This window comes from Cavia porcellus, unplaced genomic scaffold, assembly GCF_034190915.1.
Source record: "Cavia porcellus strain 051 isolate PalLab524CR breed Dunkin Hartley unplaced genomic scaffold, mCavPor4.1 scaffold_6, whole genome shotgun sequence".
Classification (NCBI taxonomy): domain Eukaryota; kingdom Metazoa; phylum Chordata; class Mammalia; order Rodentia; family Caviidae; genus Cavia; species Cavia porcellus.
In genome coordinates this window covers 66,560,200-66,575,891 of record NW_026947489.1, presented here as the reverse complement: position 1 = coordinate 66,575,891, position 15,692 = coordinate 66,560,200, and the positions used below count along the sequence as shown (strand labels likewise).

The window sequence follows — 15,692 nt, the reverse complement described above, 5'->3', positions numbered from 1 at the left end:
TTCCTTTTCTCCCTTCACTTAATCTAAGCCTGACCTGATAGACAATCATACCTTGGAAATACAAGTATAGGAGGCATTGTTTAGTAAGAAAGTCTTGCAGCAAAGAAGGGAATAATAATGATAAATGTTAAATTAGTGTTCTCAGATTTCAAGGTGAATAATACCATGGTTGCTTTAAAGAAAAGTCTGTGTGGGGCTGCGTTTGGGGGTCAAATCCAGGGTCTTGCATATATCTACACTACTATGCCCAGCTTTAAATCTGCATTTTTAAGAAGCACCCCAGTGATTATTTCAGGAGTTTGGTCAAACATACCTTGAAAAACACTGACTTAATTCAAGTAGAATTAACAATAAAGGGCCAAAGGGAGTTGTCTGGACAATGACAAACTCATATATGGGTTTATCTACTTTTGAGCATCTGTATGCCTATCTGGCTTTTACAAATTCACATAGCAATCATCTAAGGCATGAAATGTAGACGGTTTTTAATGTAGCTAGTTCTGTCTTCTGAAATAGATTGTAATCATCTTAGAGACAAAAGTGACTCCTTCGAAACAAAGATCAGATTCTTCTGGCTTTACAGGAGGGAAATAGACCAACTTTAATGTTGGAAGGTAGCTGGCATGCTCAAGATAAATCCTTGATAGCTTTGTACAACCTTCCTGAACAACCTGGAAACCATTTGCTCTTTGGGACTTTGCATTAATTTTGTAGGGCAGGTGCAATAAGGTGCCACAGCACCTGAGCACCTTATTCACGAAACAGAAATAACAGGAATCACTTAAACAACAGAAATAGGTTTCTTCACATTTGAGGAGGCTAGAAGTCCAAGATCAAGGTGTTGGCAGTTAAGTTTCATTTGAGATTTTTTTTCCTTGGCTTATAGATAGTTGACTTCACAGGCTCCTCACAGAGTCTTCACAGGCTCTTCCCCCAGTGTGTGTCTGTGTCTTTGTGTCTTGTTTTTTGTTGTTGTTGCTTGTTTTGTGTTTTTTGTACTAGGAATCGAACTCCAGACCTTGCACTTACCAGGCAGACATTTGTCTCTTATAAGGATGCCAGTCATGGTTTATTAGGGTCCACTCTGATGACTTTGTTTTAAGTTAATTACATCTTTAAAGATCCTAAATCGAAATGTGCTCATATTTTGTGGGACTGGCTATTAGGACTTCTGTACAGGAATTTGGGGGTGCAATTCAATTCATAAAAGTCCTGTGGTTTTAGCTTCTGAAATACACTACTTGCTCTCTTCTCTTCCACTTGTTAGTCTTGCATAGTAAGTTCCTCTGCCCTTGGGCTTTCCTCCTCTGCTGTCTCTTGTATCATAATGGCTTGTGTGGCAAGATTTCATGGAATAGCTACTTACGAAATTTGGTCAAACAGCCATTAGAACAGAGTTCTTCATAATTCCACTTTTAGAGTAGGGTTGGGCAGGTTTCAATCCAACACTTAGGGGTTGTTGATTTGTCTTAAAGTCACACAGCTCTTTGCCTTTTCTCTGCCCAGTGTCTTAACATTTGATGGTAGCATTAGCTCCTTTGTGAGTAGCTTTGGAAGTGGCAAGGAACAATGAATTAAGGTTCTCTCATAACTATCTTTATATCAAAAATATATTGAATGTTGCTGCTGATTTCCACTCAACATAATGAAAAACCATTGGCCTGGGGGTTTAGCTTAGCAGTCTAAGCACCTGCCCTAGCAACTATGAGGTCCTGAGTTCGGTACCAAACAAAGCAAAAAAACACATTATCCTATGTTTTTATCCACCTTAGTGACTGGATCTGACATCATGTGATTCTTAGCTCTTTCTCAAAGTCAAAATGACCATGAAAGTTAAACATTTTGAATTGATTCAGGACATTGAAGCAGCCACAAAAGCACAATTAAAGACACTACAGAACATTTGTGGAACTGCTTCAGAAGGTGGCCAGAGCAATGGGATAAATGTGTTCAAAGTGAGGGGGAATATTTTGGAGGGATTAATAGAAATGTGTCTTTTACTATAATAAAATGTTTGAAAATTTAAGTGCATACCATATTTTTTGAGTACACATTGTACACCTCTTTTTTGGACAGGCCTTGAACATTTTGATCCTTTCTGCCTCAGCCTCCTGAGTAGCTGAGATCACATGCGTATGCCACAGCCCAGGTTGTAGTCAGTTATGTCAAACATCTTAAGTCTTGTTCAGTTTTTTAAAAAGTTCTAAGGTTCCTACCTTCGTTCAAGTAACATTTATCCCAGTGACTCAATTACTGTAATATATAGATCACCATTTTGTGAAATTCACATCTTTCAGGGGCTGGGGATTTAGCTCAGCGGCATAAGCACCTGCCTTGCAAGCAGGTGGTCGTGAGTTCAATCCCTGGTACCGATAAAAAACGAAAAAGACAAAAAAAAAAAAATTTCACATCTTTCCAAGTTTGTTTCCAAATTCCTATTATTTCATAAATGGGTAAAATCACACATACTCTCTTGGAGACTATGTAATAATAGTCAGAGGGATCTTAGCTAAGTTGTGTCCCTTCTTGACAATATCTTCCTGCCTAGTTGTCTACCCAGTAACTTCCCTGGGATAATATGTAGTTCACTTTGTGCGCTCTGGCATGTTGCTACACTCCGCATTTCTCTTTACCTTCATCACAAGCTGTATTAAGAATTAAGAAAATACTCTGTGTGCTTTATTAAGTGCCTGTCAGGTGCTAGAACTCACTCCATTCTTATCTGTGGCAATTTGCTGCAGTTTTTGTTGTGTCTTTGCTGAACGTTTGTATTTTTTTTTTTTTTTTTTGTCTTTTTCCTTTTTATCGGTACCGGGGATCGAACTCACAACCGCCTGCTTGCAAGGCAGGCGCTTATGCCGCTGAGCTAAATCCCCAGCCCCTGAACGTTTGTATTTTGTTGGGTGTCTTCCCAGTTACTATTAATTTTCAACACAGCCACCATGATGGTTTTTTGTTTCAAGTAATTGACAAAATTAGGGAAACTGGTTAGCTCCACCTCAAAGCCTTGCCTTAACCCTAATGAACTATGCAAAGTACTCTCCAATTTAAGTCAGAAACTCACTGACACCTTTTCTGCTCCGGGCAGGGAAAAGGATTTCTCTTTGGTACCCTGCCGGTCTCACTGGCCTTCCCTTAAGTAACTCCAGGCTCCGACACCTTCAGCTCCTTCGGGGTGGCTACTTTAGGGGAGAGGAGCAAAGCAAAGAGGGGGCCTGGTTACGGAGTCGCCGAATAGGAATTGGTTAGCTTGCACTAACCTGGACTCCAGCCTGCGTGACGGGAGCTACCGTGCGCAGCTCTCGCGCGCTGGGGTCCAGACGGGTCCCGCTCGCCGCTGTCCCTCCCCGCCTGCCTTTGTTTCTGAGTTCCCTTCCTTGCGCCACCAGCTCCCAGGTCCCAGACCCCTCACTTTGTCGGCCCTGGTGTCTGTGGGGCCATCTCCTCCACTTTCCTCTCTGCCGGGAGGGGGAGCCAGCGGGCTGGCCCCACACGCGCTCAGGCTGAGCGGACGCCGCGGCCTCCCGGGGCCCGCCCGCCCTCAGACCGCCCGGCCCGGAATGGCAGAGCGAGCCTCGGACCATCTGCATCGCCTCACGTCGCCCCGCCCCGCGCCGTCCTGCTATTGGCTACTACGAGGGCCCGCGCCTCGGCCCGCCTCCCCCTGCACCCCGGACTGTCCCATAGCCCCCGGAGCCGGGTCGGAGGTGAATGACCCGGAGTAACCCCGGACGTAGTCACCTCATGGGGTTCCGCGGCTGAGGTGGGAGCCGAGGCGGGGCGGGGGCGGGGGAGAGGGCGGGCCGGCTCCCGGGAAGCCCCGCCCCGCCCCGTGTGCCGGCCGGCCTGCTGCAGCGCGCCCGTCAGCCATCGCCCGCCCAGCTGCGGACCTCACCGCACGCCTAGCACGCCTCCGCGCGGGGGCTCCCGGACCGCCGTACGGTGGGCGCCACCAGCCTGAGGTGAGGGGAGGGCCGCCCCGCAGCCCGGGATCCCGAAGCTGGAGACGCTGAGCCAGGGGAGGGGCGGTGGTCCCAGCTTCCGCGCGCACGCGGCCGGGCTCCGTCCCGTACCGACACGTCTAGGCTGGGCAGCCCAGCCCTCTCCTCAACCTTCCTTTCAGCCGCGGGGCCTCGAGGTCCTTTCCTGGGAACCGTGGAGGGCTCTGGAGTCTCGGGGATGGCGGCCCGGACCCCGGAACTAGGAGGCATACTGACCCTGGCCCTGCGGAGGGACGGGGGTGTCCGCCCGGAGCAAGCCAGGCTCCTGTCTGAAAGTCAGCTAAATGTGATCGATCGTGCTGTTAGGCCGACCCGGACAGATTCCTGCCAGACCCCACACCGGTGCGACTCGGCCTGGGAGCGGGAGAAGACCACGTGGGAGGACGGTGTTCAGGGTTGGGTCTGGTTGCATTGAAAGTCTCCTGCACTTGCGGAGTGGGGTGCAGAGAATCTTGCTGTTGCTCTCTGTGTCTTTGTATCCTGGTGAGAGCCCAGGGCCAACCACGTTGTCCTTTGCCGGTTGCTGCTCGCAGGGTTTTGAATCTATTGAGATGTAGTAAATGTGCATGCCTGTTGAAACGCTCTCCTTCGGGATCGTTTTAGTGATTCGGGGCAGCATTTGACCAAAGAAGGAGATGGAAGGGTAAAGATTTCAGAGGGAAATGTGTAGCAAAGGGTCTGCCCAGATCCAGGCCATTATTATTGGAGTTGGATAAGGGCGAGTGGACACTTGAAATCCTCTCTAAAAATCAGTACTTAATGTAGGCCTTGTGAATTTTGTAGAAGTATACAAGAATATAATTGCGCAGATAGGAGAAATACTTTAATTTCTACTATTTTTTTTGAACTTTAAGACTGAAATCAAGTGATTCTAGGAGTTACTGCTTCCGTTTATACTTAAACAGTGTTCGAAAAATTTTATGCAAGATAAACCTAATAATCTCACAAGTTAGTTTTTCTTGATTTTCTTTCTCTAGCTCCTTTTCCTAATCCCATGGTTCAAATTGAGAAGGATGTTTTCTTTAGTTACATACGGTTGTTTCTTCTCCCTAGAGGGTTCAAATATTTAAATTTGTTTTATCTTGCTTCTTAATGGGAATGCCTTGGACTTCAGTGTTGCGGATTTCTCTTTGCCCATTTGGAAAACAATGTCTAATAGAGCAGGAGTTCAGATAGGAGCCTATTTGCTACAAACTAGCAAGTCTTCCCACATCTCTTGGCTCAGCTTCTTTATTTTTACTATTTAATGCATGGCAAGAGGACTGATGTGGACCCAAAAATAATTAATATTGTAAGGTGGGTATACGCAAGGTGTCACAAGTGATTTATTTATTAATATTGTAGAAGTCGTCTTCGTTTTACTAGTGCAGAACAATGATAAGATTAAATTGTTTTTCACTCTCATGGCTTTCCTCACAATAGCCTGCCCAGTGTCCTCTAGGATGTACTTTTGTCATGCTCTTTCCTTTTTTACTTGGCCCAACCTCTCTCTGAAGAGAACCAGTTTCTCCCTCTTTCTTCACTTTTACTTTTTCCAATAAACTTTCTCACTGTTAAAAATAATTAAATTATTTTGAAATGGAAGGGAAAGTTGTGAAGTTTAGCATTTTACTTAATGACCCTGTACTTCAGACAATGACTGAGTAATGTCAAAGACCTGGGATTGTGAAAGCCAGCCTCAGAGAACTCTCATTTGATACTGACTTCTTTAAAGTGTTGTGTAAACAGGTTCAGGTGTAGCGCACTGTGCAACACAGTACAGTACTTTCTTTTCTGTCAATGACTAGGAAATTGGGTTTATTATTATTTTTTAACATGTCTTTTGGACTGGTATGGGGCAAATTTTTTTTTTTTTTTTGTCTTTTTTCTTTTTACTGGTACCAGGGATCGAACTCATGACTGCCTGCTTGCAAGGCAGGCGCTTATGCCGCCGAGCTAAATCCCCAGCCCCAAGGGCTAATGGTTTTTTAAATTAATTTTATTTATTGTAATTTAAAATTTCCCTTGTTCCACCTTTTTTTTTGTCTTTTTGAGGCAGGGTCTTGCTATGCAGTTCATGCTGGCCTTGGGCTCACTTTGTAACCCAGGCTGATCTCTAACTTGCAAGGATCCTTCTGTCTCAGCCTCCTGAGTGCTGGAATTATAGGAGTGCACCACTATGCCCAGCTCATTAGTAGTGGTTTTGAAAGGAAGAAGTAGAAATAAAAATTGTGAAACAGGCTGGGAATGTAGCTCAGTGGCACAGTGCCTGCTTGGCAAGCCCAAGGCCCTGAGTTTGATTCCCACTAATATAAATGTGTGTGGAGATATATAGATATCTACATATAGATATAAATATAGAGGTATATAGTGGAATAATACTTTGGAAATGAGTATTTCCACTTGGGGAGGAGAGAATCTTTGACAGTTGAAAAAAAAGTTGGGTTGTATTATTAGAATATGTTCTTAAAGATTAATAATAATCTTTCCACACCCTTGAGATTGTAAGATTATGAAGCAGTGAATAAACATTGCAGAGTGACTGAAAAAGTTTTTGATAACTGTTGAGGTGACTACTATTTTCAAATAGTTTTCGTAGGTCTTCCACCTTAACAGCTAACTTTTGCTGCTTAGCTAACTTCTGTTTGTTGCTTTATTTTTTGTTTGTTTCATTTATTTTTTTCAAAACTCGAGTATTTGCTATTTTATATGAATTTAATGGACTCAGGGAATATTAATTAAGTAAATGGGAAACTATCAAAAATAGTGTTACAAGAATTTTGTGCTTGTATATAGACTATATCTGCATAAATTCTTTCAACTAAGCTAGTTAATCTTAGTTAAATATGTTCAAATGGTTCAGTTTGTTACCAGTTTGTTACTTATTCAAGCTATCATTAAGCCATCTAGTCTACACATTTAAGGGGGTAAATGAAAAGAACCTTCAACAATGAGTAGTCTTAAACACTCTACCTAAAGTTGGTAGCCCCAACTGACCCTAGCTTCCAATGATGTTATTTGGAACTTAAACTCATGGTATCTTTTCAGCATACCTACTATCATCTTTTTTTTTTTTTGAGACACCATCTTCTAATGTAGTTTAGGCAGCCCTTGAATTTGTGGCAATCCTCTTGCCTCATCCTGCTTGAGTGTTGGGATTACAGATGTGCACCACCACATCTAGCTATGCATCCTTCTTTTTTCTTTTTCTTGTGATGCTGGATCTAGCTTGAGGTCTTTCATATGCTAGACAAGCACTCTACCATTGACCTACATCCTCAGTTCTCCACATCCTTTTAAATTTTTTTTTTTTTTTTTTTTTTTTTGAGAAAGAGTTTCACTATATAGTTCAGGCTGGCTGCGAACTCCTAGGTATCTTCCTGCCTCTCAGCCTCCTGAGTGCTGGGATTATGTGCATGTACCACCAAAACTGGGTTTCCCACTTTTTTTTTTTTTTTTTTTTTTTTTTTTGGTACCAGTAATCAAACTCAGGACCTTGCACTTTAAGGTAGGCACTTGTGCTGCTGAGCTATATCCCAGCCCCATCTTTATGAATATAAGGAATCACCATAAATAATATTTACCATTCCCTGATACCAGGAATTTAAATTGTATAGCTATACTACTTATGAAGTAACCATCCTAGATAAAATAATCTTATAAAAGTGATCTTCTCCTTTGAAAAGGTAACATAAAGTTTGAATATTCTGAATGAACTCGCGAAGTTTTAAAAGCAGTTTTGGGGAAGATGGAATAGAAGGCCTTATTTATGAATACTTACCTGTACCCTATGATAAAAGTAGAATGGACCAACTAAAGAAATTTCTTAAAAGTTATCATCTTTGGGGGCTGGGGATTTAGCTCAGCGGCATGAGCGCCTGCAAGCAGGCAGTCCTGAGTTTGATCCCGGGTAGCGATAAAAAGGAAAAAGACCAAAAAAAAAAAAAAAAAGTTATCATTTTTTTTGTAGACAGCTTTCAAATCTGTCTTTAGGGCATTATTTTATAGTGATCCATATTTGTAGCAGCACAATTCATAATAGCTAGATCTTGGAAGTGGCCTATATATCCATCAGCAGATGACTGGATAAACAAAATGTGGTATTTATTTTTTTTTTGTCTTTTTCGTTTTTAGCAGTACCAGGGATCGAACTCACGACTGCCTGCTTCCAAGGCAGGTGCTTATGCCGCTGAGCTAAATCCCCAGCCCTAAAATGTGGTATTTATACACAGGGAAGTAGTACTCTGTCATAAAGACAGATAAAAGTTGTGGGAAAATGGATGCACCTTGAAACCATAATATATTAAGTCAAATAAATCAGACAACATGCACGCTTAAGTATCATATGGTTTCTCTTAAATGACATATGACTGACCAAAAGAATTAATAAAGAGCAAAATAGCTGGATGTGGTGCCACATGCCTCGCTCTCAGTAGGCTGACTGGAGGGTTGCCATGAGTTTGAGGCCAGCCTAAACTAGTGAGTACCTGTTTCCAAAAACCAAAACCAAAAATCACCGCAGAAACAAAAGATAATAAAAAGTAGAGAGACAGCTCTTTCTCAAATGGGAGTGCAGATGGAGGGAAAGGAAAAGGATGAAAAAAGCAATTAAAATGTGTTACTTGGCCAGGCATGGTGGCACACACCTGTAGTCCTAGCGCTCGTGTGGCTGAGGCAGGAGGATCATTTTGAGTTGGAGGCCAGTTTTGGCTAGATATTGAGTTCAGAGCCAGCCTATACTGCACAGTGAGACTTTGTCTCAAAAAAAAAAAAATGTGTTATGTATGTGTACCAACTCCACACAAAGAATATAAACATGTACTACAAACATGCATTAACTTTTTAGAATTTGTTTTAATTCAGATTTTAACACATGTATGTGTATGTATTTACATATACCAAGTTGGAAAATAGTAGATTGATAAAAGCTTGATAAGTTCTTAATGTTTATTAGGAGTACTATCAACAGATCAGCACCAACATAATGATGGATAGCTGGTTGTGTTTTATGTTTCAGCATTTAGTGGAATTCCTGGTAAAACAAATTGTTTAATTTTTCTTTAATTCCATCTCATAAAGTGCAATAACTTAATAGAACATTTAGTATTGGAAAATATGTAAGGAACTTGCTAGTTCAATTTTACACTTAATATTTTTTATCTGATATTTCTGTTGAAAACTTCTAGCTGTATCATATCACTATCTGACTTAATACATTATGGGTCAAGTGTGTATGTGTGTGTGTACGCACGTGTGTGCGGGTGCATGTGCATATTCTATAGATTGAAATCAGGACCTCATGCATACTAAGCACATGATTTATCACTTAACTACACCCCCAACCAGGAATTCTTCAGTTACTTTCAATTTGAAACTACCTAAACTGTTGTAACTTCAAAGGGATTAAAGATAACTGCTTTGACTTGTAAATATCTCCAGCCCCAGATCTCCACCTGTTAACTAGCTTTATCAGATTCAGGCAACTTGGGGACCCTCCTGCAAAAAACTTCTTTGAAGAAATATTGTTCAATTTTGAGGGAGAGAGGGTCTCACCATGTAGTTCAGGCAGGCCTTAAACTCACTAGGTAGCCCCAGCTGATATCAAAATCAGAAATCTTCGTGCCTCAGCCTCGCAAATGCTGAGATTACAGGTGTGCAACACCATGCCTGGTTTCTCCAAAGAAATTCTTATCCTTGAGACTCTTTAGAAAGTAACTACTAATACACTTGAATCATAATCTCACTGTCTTTGATACTGGTCTATGAAATAAAATTATGAGTGTCAGTAATTGTTGCATAACACCACAACTTTTAATTTTTTTTTTTTTTTTTTTTTTGTCTTTATGAGACAAGGTCTCCTGTGTAGTATAGCTGGCCTGGCCTGGAACTTGTGTTCCTCTTGTCCCAGTCTTGCGAGTGCTGGATTACAGCATGCATCATCATGCTTAGCTGTACCACAGCTGCTGGGCTAAACCCCTGGCCTGGTACCACAGCTTCTTAAATTCACAAAATTGGTTTGTGAAGTCTCTAAACTTTCTAAAGAATAGTATTTGAAATAAACAGTTGGCAAATGTCTCTAAGCTTTGTAAATCAAATAATTTGGATTCTGATGAAGTAGCCTTTGAAGCTAGTGTTTATGTGGCATTGTGAGGTGTTGGGGTGGTGGGTCTAAGACAATTGGAAGATAGAATAACTTCTGAGTTTCATGGAGGACATAACTCATAGTCAATTACACAGTAAAACATACACATAGTACTAATAAATAAGCAAATAATATTTCAGTTATCTAAAGGCTCAGGCAGATTAAAATAAAGTATCAAACTGGCATGGATTAATTTGGGAAAGTATTTAAATTCTTCAGCTAGGGGCTGGGAATTTAGCTCAGCAGCATACGCGCATGCCTGGCAAGTGCAAGGTCGTGAGTTTGATCCCCGGTACCAAAAAAAATCTTCAGTTGGTATACCACACATTAGCAACAAACACATTCATATTATTCAAAAATATTCAATGACGTTCTCCCTCCTTACTTTGTCATATGATTACCTAGTTGCATAGGTACCGTGTTACTAGTTTCTTAAGAATTATCAGATGTGGGGCTGGGGATTTAGCTCAGCGGCATAAGCGCCTGCCTTGCAAGCAGGCAGTCATGAGTTCAATCCCTGGTACCGATAAAAAAAGGAAAAAGACCAAAAAAAAAAAAAAAGAATTATCAGATGTATTAATTTACATTTAATGTTACTGATTTCTTAATAACTTACTGAGATTTTCTGCATCATTGTTTGGATTTTGGTGGTGGTTATTTCTTTTCTTTTCTTTTTTTGTTTTTTTGAGATGGTCTTGAACTCAAGGCAATCCTCTTACCTCAACCACCCAAGTGTTAGGATTACAAGTGTGTGCCATTATTCCTGGCTGGAGCAAATACATTTTCATTATCTTCTGTAAAATCTGTGAGACTCTTCTCCTTGCCCTCTGCACTGGGTACTTAGCAGTCATCTTGTACTGACTTCTGTCTATCATCCTGCAGGTTCTCTTTTCTTCTGTTGCGGAGAAGTTATTTCCCATATATTCCACATTTTTTAATGCTTCATTTTGTTGGAGAATATCTTCTGGTGGTATTCTCAGAAAGACTACATGGGAAATAAAAATGTTTTCAATTTACTCTGAAAGAGTTTAAGCCTATAAAGAGTAATACAATCAGTATCACTGTACCCTTGACTGAGATTCACCAATTTTAATATTTTGCCACATTTGTTTTTTTGTGTATACATTTGCATATTTTTTCTGAATCATTCCAAAGTTGAAAAACCTTATGACGTTTCACCTGTAAATACTTCTGTATGTTTCTCCTTATCAGTATTACTATATGTCTCAAATTTTTTTTTTTTTGTCTTTTTCCTTTTTATCGGTACCAGGGATCGAACTCACGACTGCCTGCTTGCAAGGCAGGCACTTATGCTGCTGAGCTAAATCCCCAGCCCCTATACCTCTAAAATTTAATATTCTTTTTTTTTTGGTACCGAGGATTGAACTCATGACTGCGCACTTGCAAGGCAGGGGCTTATGCTCACTTGTTCTAACACCTTTAAAACTGCAGATGTTTTTAATTCATGGTACAGTCGAGAACCATGCTTTATATTTAATTTCCAGGTGTCTTTTTTTTAAAAAAAAAAAAAAACAGGATCTCACTACTGTTTTTTTTTTTTTTTTTTTTTTTGTCTTTTTTGTTTTTATCGGTACCAGGGACCGAACTCACGACAGCCTGCTTGCAAGGCAGGCGCTTATGCCGCTGAGCTAAATCCCCAGCCCCTGGATCTCACTACTGTTAATAAAATAAGTCTGGGTAGTTATTAATTTATTTTTATTTTTTATTTTTTTGGTACTGGGGATTGAACTAATAATCTCATACTTGCCAGGCAGGTTCTTTTTTTTTTTTTTTTTTTTTTTTTTTTTAATTTTATTTAAGGAGAAAAGAAAAAAAAGCAGGGAAAGGGTACAAGTTATACAGATTTACAGAAAAAAATGAACAGTAGGAAATCACTAGTTAATGGATTACATATTGTCATCTTAGAAATACTTGTTCAAGTCACAAAATTAAAGCTTGTAAAGTGGACATTCCATCAATGATACTGCAAACAGTTCTGTTCATTGATCCAATAAAATTCTGTGATATCATTTTCTATCTTATACACTTAAATATGCATGCAGTTATATAGTTTGGAGCACTTTCTTTTCCTCTCTTTTGTACCATGACTATTACACATTTTGGGTTTCATTGCTCCCACTGTTCTTATTACTTTTTTGGAAGAGAGTAAAACCAAATGTGACAGAACAGAATTGGTCAAGTCAAAAGGGTGGACATAATAGATAATGTAAAAACATAATACAAGGTGATCAACAATGGTTACTATAATGCCTCCCGCTATCTCTAATAGAATTGCCTATATTGTTAGTTATAATACAATTGAACAAAACAGTAAAGAATAAAACCGACAAAACCAAAACATTGGAGACATTGTAGGTCTTCAAAAGTAGATAAAAGTCAACAAGAATGGGCGTCATAATGAATCTCATTATCTTCACAGCTGATGCCTAAACTTTCGAACCTGATACTATCCAGCAAAACAGAATAGGGGAACATCAGTTAAAAACCAGATGGTGAGAGTAATACAGGGCTTTAAATCAAGGTAATGAAAAGTCAAAGTGGGTTACTATAATATATCCTGCTATTTTTTTCCTTTAATTAAAAGGATAAAGATAAAAAAGTAAATAATGGAGTGGAGATTGAGATAAAAGAGGGCATAACAATGAAACAGCGCAGATCAAAACATAACCATTTAAGCAGAATAGTGTTTCACCACCAGATAATCCTAACCTAAAAGTAGTTACCATATTGTCTCTTTCTTTGAAATCCTTGAGTACAACTTCGTATACTGTAGCATTAAGTATATCAAAACAATGTAAAACCATTCAAGAGAATGACAGCATTACAGAGTATTTAGAATCGACTAACAGAAAATGAATAATGGTTTCTGTATAATCTCCTTGTCTTTACAAGGTTTTTGCTTATACTATCATACATAATAAAATCCAGTAAGATACAACCTATTTAGACCATTGGAGACAGAAGGACAAAAGCTAGATGAGACTTCAAAACAAGATGATACTAAATCAGTATTACCTATTAAGATGTCATTTTCTCCTATCATCCAATCTTCTCTGCCTCATTTCTGTTGAGCTCTTTTTCTGTTAGTAGCTGTCAGTTTGTCTTCTTCATTTTGTTCTCTGCTCCATTCGTTGTGGCCTCTCTGCCATTATTTCTGGATTCTTTGTATTTTTCTTTTTTTAGAATATCCTGCAATACTCTCTGTAGAGTTGAATTGGTGGTTGCAAATTCGCCCAGTTCCTCTTTATCCTGGAAGCACCTTGTTTTTCCATCAATTTCCAGGGACAGTTGTGCAGGATATCTCAATCTTGGCTGGAGATTATTATCTTTCAAAGCTTGAATTATTTCCCCCCACGCTCTTCGTGATTTGATGGTTTGTGCCGAGAAATCTGCTGTAATTCTGATGGGTGTTCCCTTGAAAGTGGTCTGTTTCTTGTCCCTTACAGCTTTTAATATTCTGTTCTTGTATTGAATTTCTGGAACTTTTATTATTATATGCCTGGGTGTTGCTCTGTTTGGGTTGTAGGTAGCTGGGGTCCTGTATGCCTCATACATCTGAGTATCTTTACCTTTTGCTAAATTAGGAAAATTCTCCTGGATTATTTCTGTGAGTAGCTTTTGTAGTTCACTTGTTTGTGTCCCTACTTCTTCTTTTATGTTCTTAATCCTTAGGTTATGGATCCTCTTATCATCTTCTTGTCTTTGTATTATTGCTGTTTGTTTCTTTGTTATTTTTAAGAAGTTTTTCATTTCATTCTCCCATATTACAAGTCTGCCCTCCAGTTCAGATAGTCTGTCCTTAGTTTCTTTCAAGCTGTTATGCCAGTCTTCTATAGACTTCTTAGTATCTTGGTAGTCCCTTTGAACCTGTTTCACGTATTCTATGCTTTCTCTGTTTTCTCCATCAAACAATTCTCCCCTTTTTTTCTGTTCTTCCATTCCACTGCCTGTTTTTTCTTGGGTGGTACTTAGCATTTCTCTAACTATTCTGCATACTTCTAGCTTCAGGTCATTGATAACTTCATTCCTGAATTGGTCTATGAGGCTCTCTATATGGTGCCTTATGTATATTGGTGCGGTGTCTGCTATTGCCTGTTTCTCAGAATTGGGGGCCGAGGAGCCTTTCTTGTTGCTGCCAGGCAGGTTCTTAAACCACTGAGTTAACTTTTGTTCCAAAGATGCAGTGGCGGGCTGGGGATTTAGCTCAGGGGTGTGAGTGCCTGCCTGGCAAGCATGAGATTGTGAGTTTGCTCCCTGGTACCAAAAAAAACCAAAACAAAACAAAAAACAAAAAAACTCAATGGGGATTATTTTTAAAGGTCTTATTTTTTCATGTACAACAGTTTAAATTTTTTTTTTTTGTCTTTTTCGTTTTTATTGGTACCAGGGATCAAACTCAGGACCGTACAAAACTTGCAATGCAGGTGCTTATGCCGCTGAGCTAAATCCCCAGCCCCAGTTTAAATTTCTTCATTGATTCCTGTACAAAAATGTACGTATTCATGTATAAACATCTATTCAGATACAGATATGTCATCTTCTAGAACAAACCCTGAATTCCAGCCTTCATTTCTTTTTCTTTTCTTTTTTTTTTTATCGGTACCAGGGATCAAACTCAGGACCATGTGCTTGCAAGGCAGGTGCTTATGCCGCTGAGCTGGATCCCCAGCCCCCAGCCTTCATTCCTTTCATTGGCCCCAATCTCTCAGGTTCAGCAATAGAGCCTTCCTTAAATAAGCACATCTTGTCTACATAGCCTGCTGGTAGTGCATTGGCAACACTGACATCAATGATGTTACCTTAGGAATTCTTCACCAAAGTCATGACTTGGGCTTTACAAAGTTACCATTAAACCAAGTATTAATTGAAGACTTATGAAATAAGAGTGACCACAAAAATGATGACAGTTAAGAATGATGGGTCCACACAGAAGTGACAAAAAATTGCAGGCACCCAAAATTCAGAAAATATATTTTTTATTTCACATGAATGCATTGTTCGTTATCACATGTGCATGGTATCGTTTACACAATTGTTTATCTCTTGTCCACTGGCACCCAGTTGGGTATTTATGAATACTTAATTATATCTTATTTTTAAAAAAGTATTAATATCAATAATGTTTATATTTAATTCCATATTAATATTATAATTCAGTACATCCATTGAATGTTACATTAGATGCACTAAATGTGTCCATCTGGCTGACAGTCTTGGGTTTATTTTGGGGATAGGGCTTACAGTATTAGCAACCTAAAAAGTGCTAGGGCTTGTTTTCTAGTTAGGTCTTGTTTTGAGGGAAATATCGTATATAACCTAGGCTGGCCTCGAACTTTACTGTTTGATCTTTCTGCACAGTCTCCCAAGTGCTGAATTGCTAGGAGTACAGCACCATACCTAGTGTGTCTTTAGTTTTCTTAATCTAGAACAATTTTTTTTCTTTGTTCCCTTTTTGTCTTTCATGATGTTTGTCTTTTATTGACTTTTTTGTTTGCGGCACTGGTTATCTGTATCTCCAGCACCACTTGTGGTAACTATAGTATGAAAAT

At 39.7% G+C, this 15,692-nt stretch overlaps 1 protein-coding gene across 4 annotated transcripts in view; it reads left to right on the top strand.

Annotated features, from left to right (window-relative positions):
- Window positions 1–15,692, top strand: part of Acaca (acetyl-CoA carboxylase alpha) — a 308,031-nt gene that overhangs the window by 55,917 nt on the left and 236,422 nt on the right. The window contains exon 1 of one of the 4 annotated variants that reach the window (XM_063249601.1): window positions 3,824–3,962. The exons of the other annotated variants lie outside the window; for them this stretch is intronic. The gene's annotated coding sequence lies outside the window, so the exon portion shown is untranslated. Of the gene's footprint in view, window positions 1–3,823; window positions 3,963–15,692 lie in introns of those variants that run through there. 4 annotated transcript variants of the gene reach the window in all.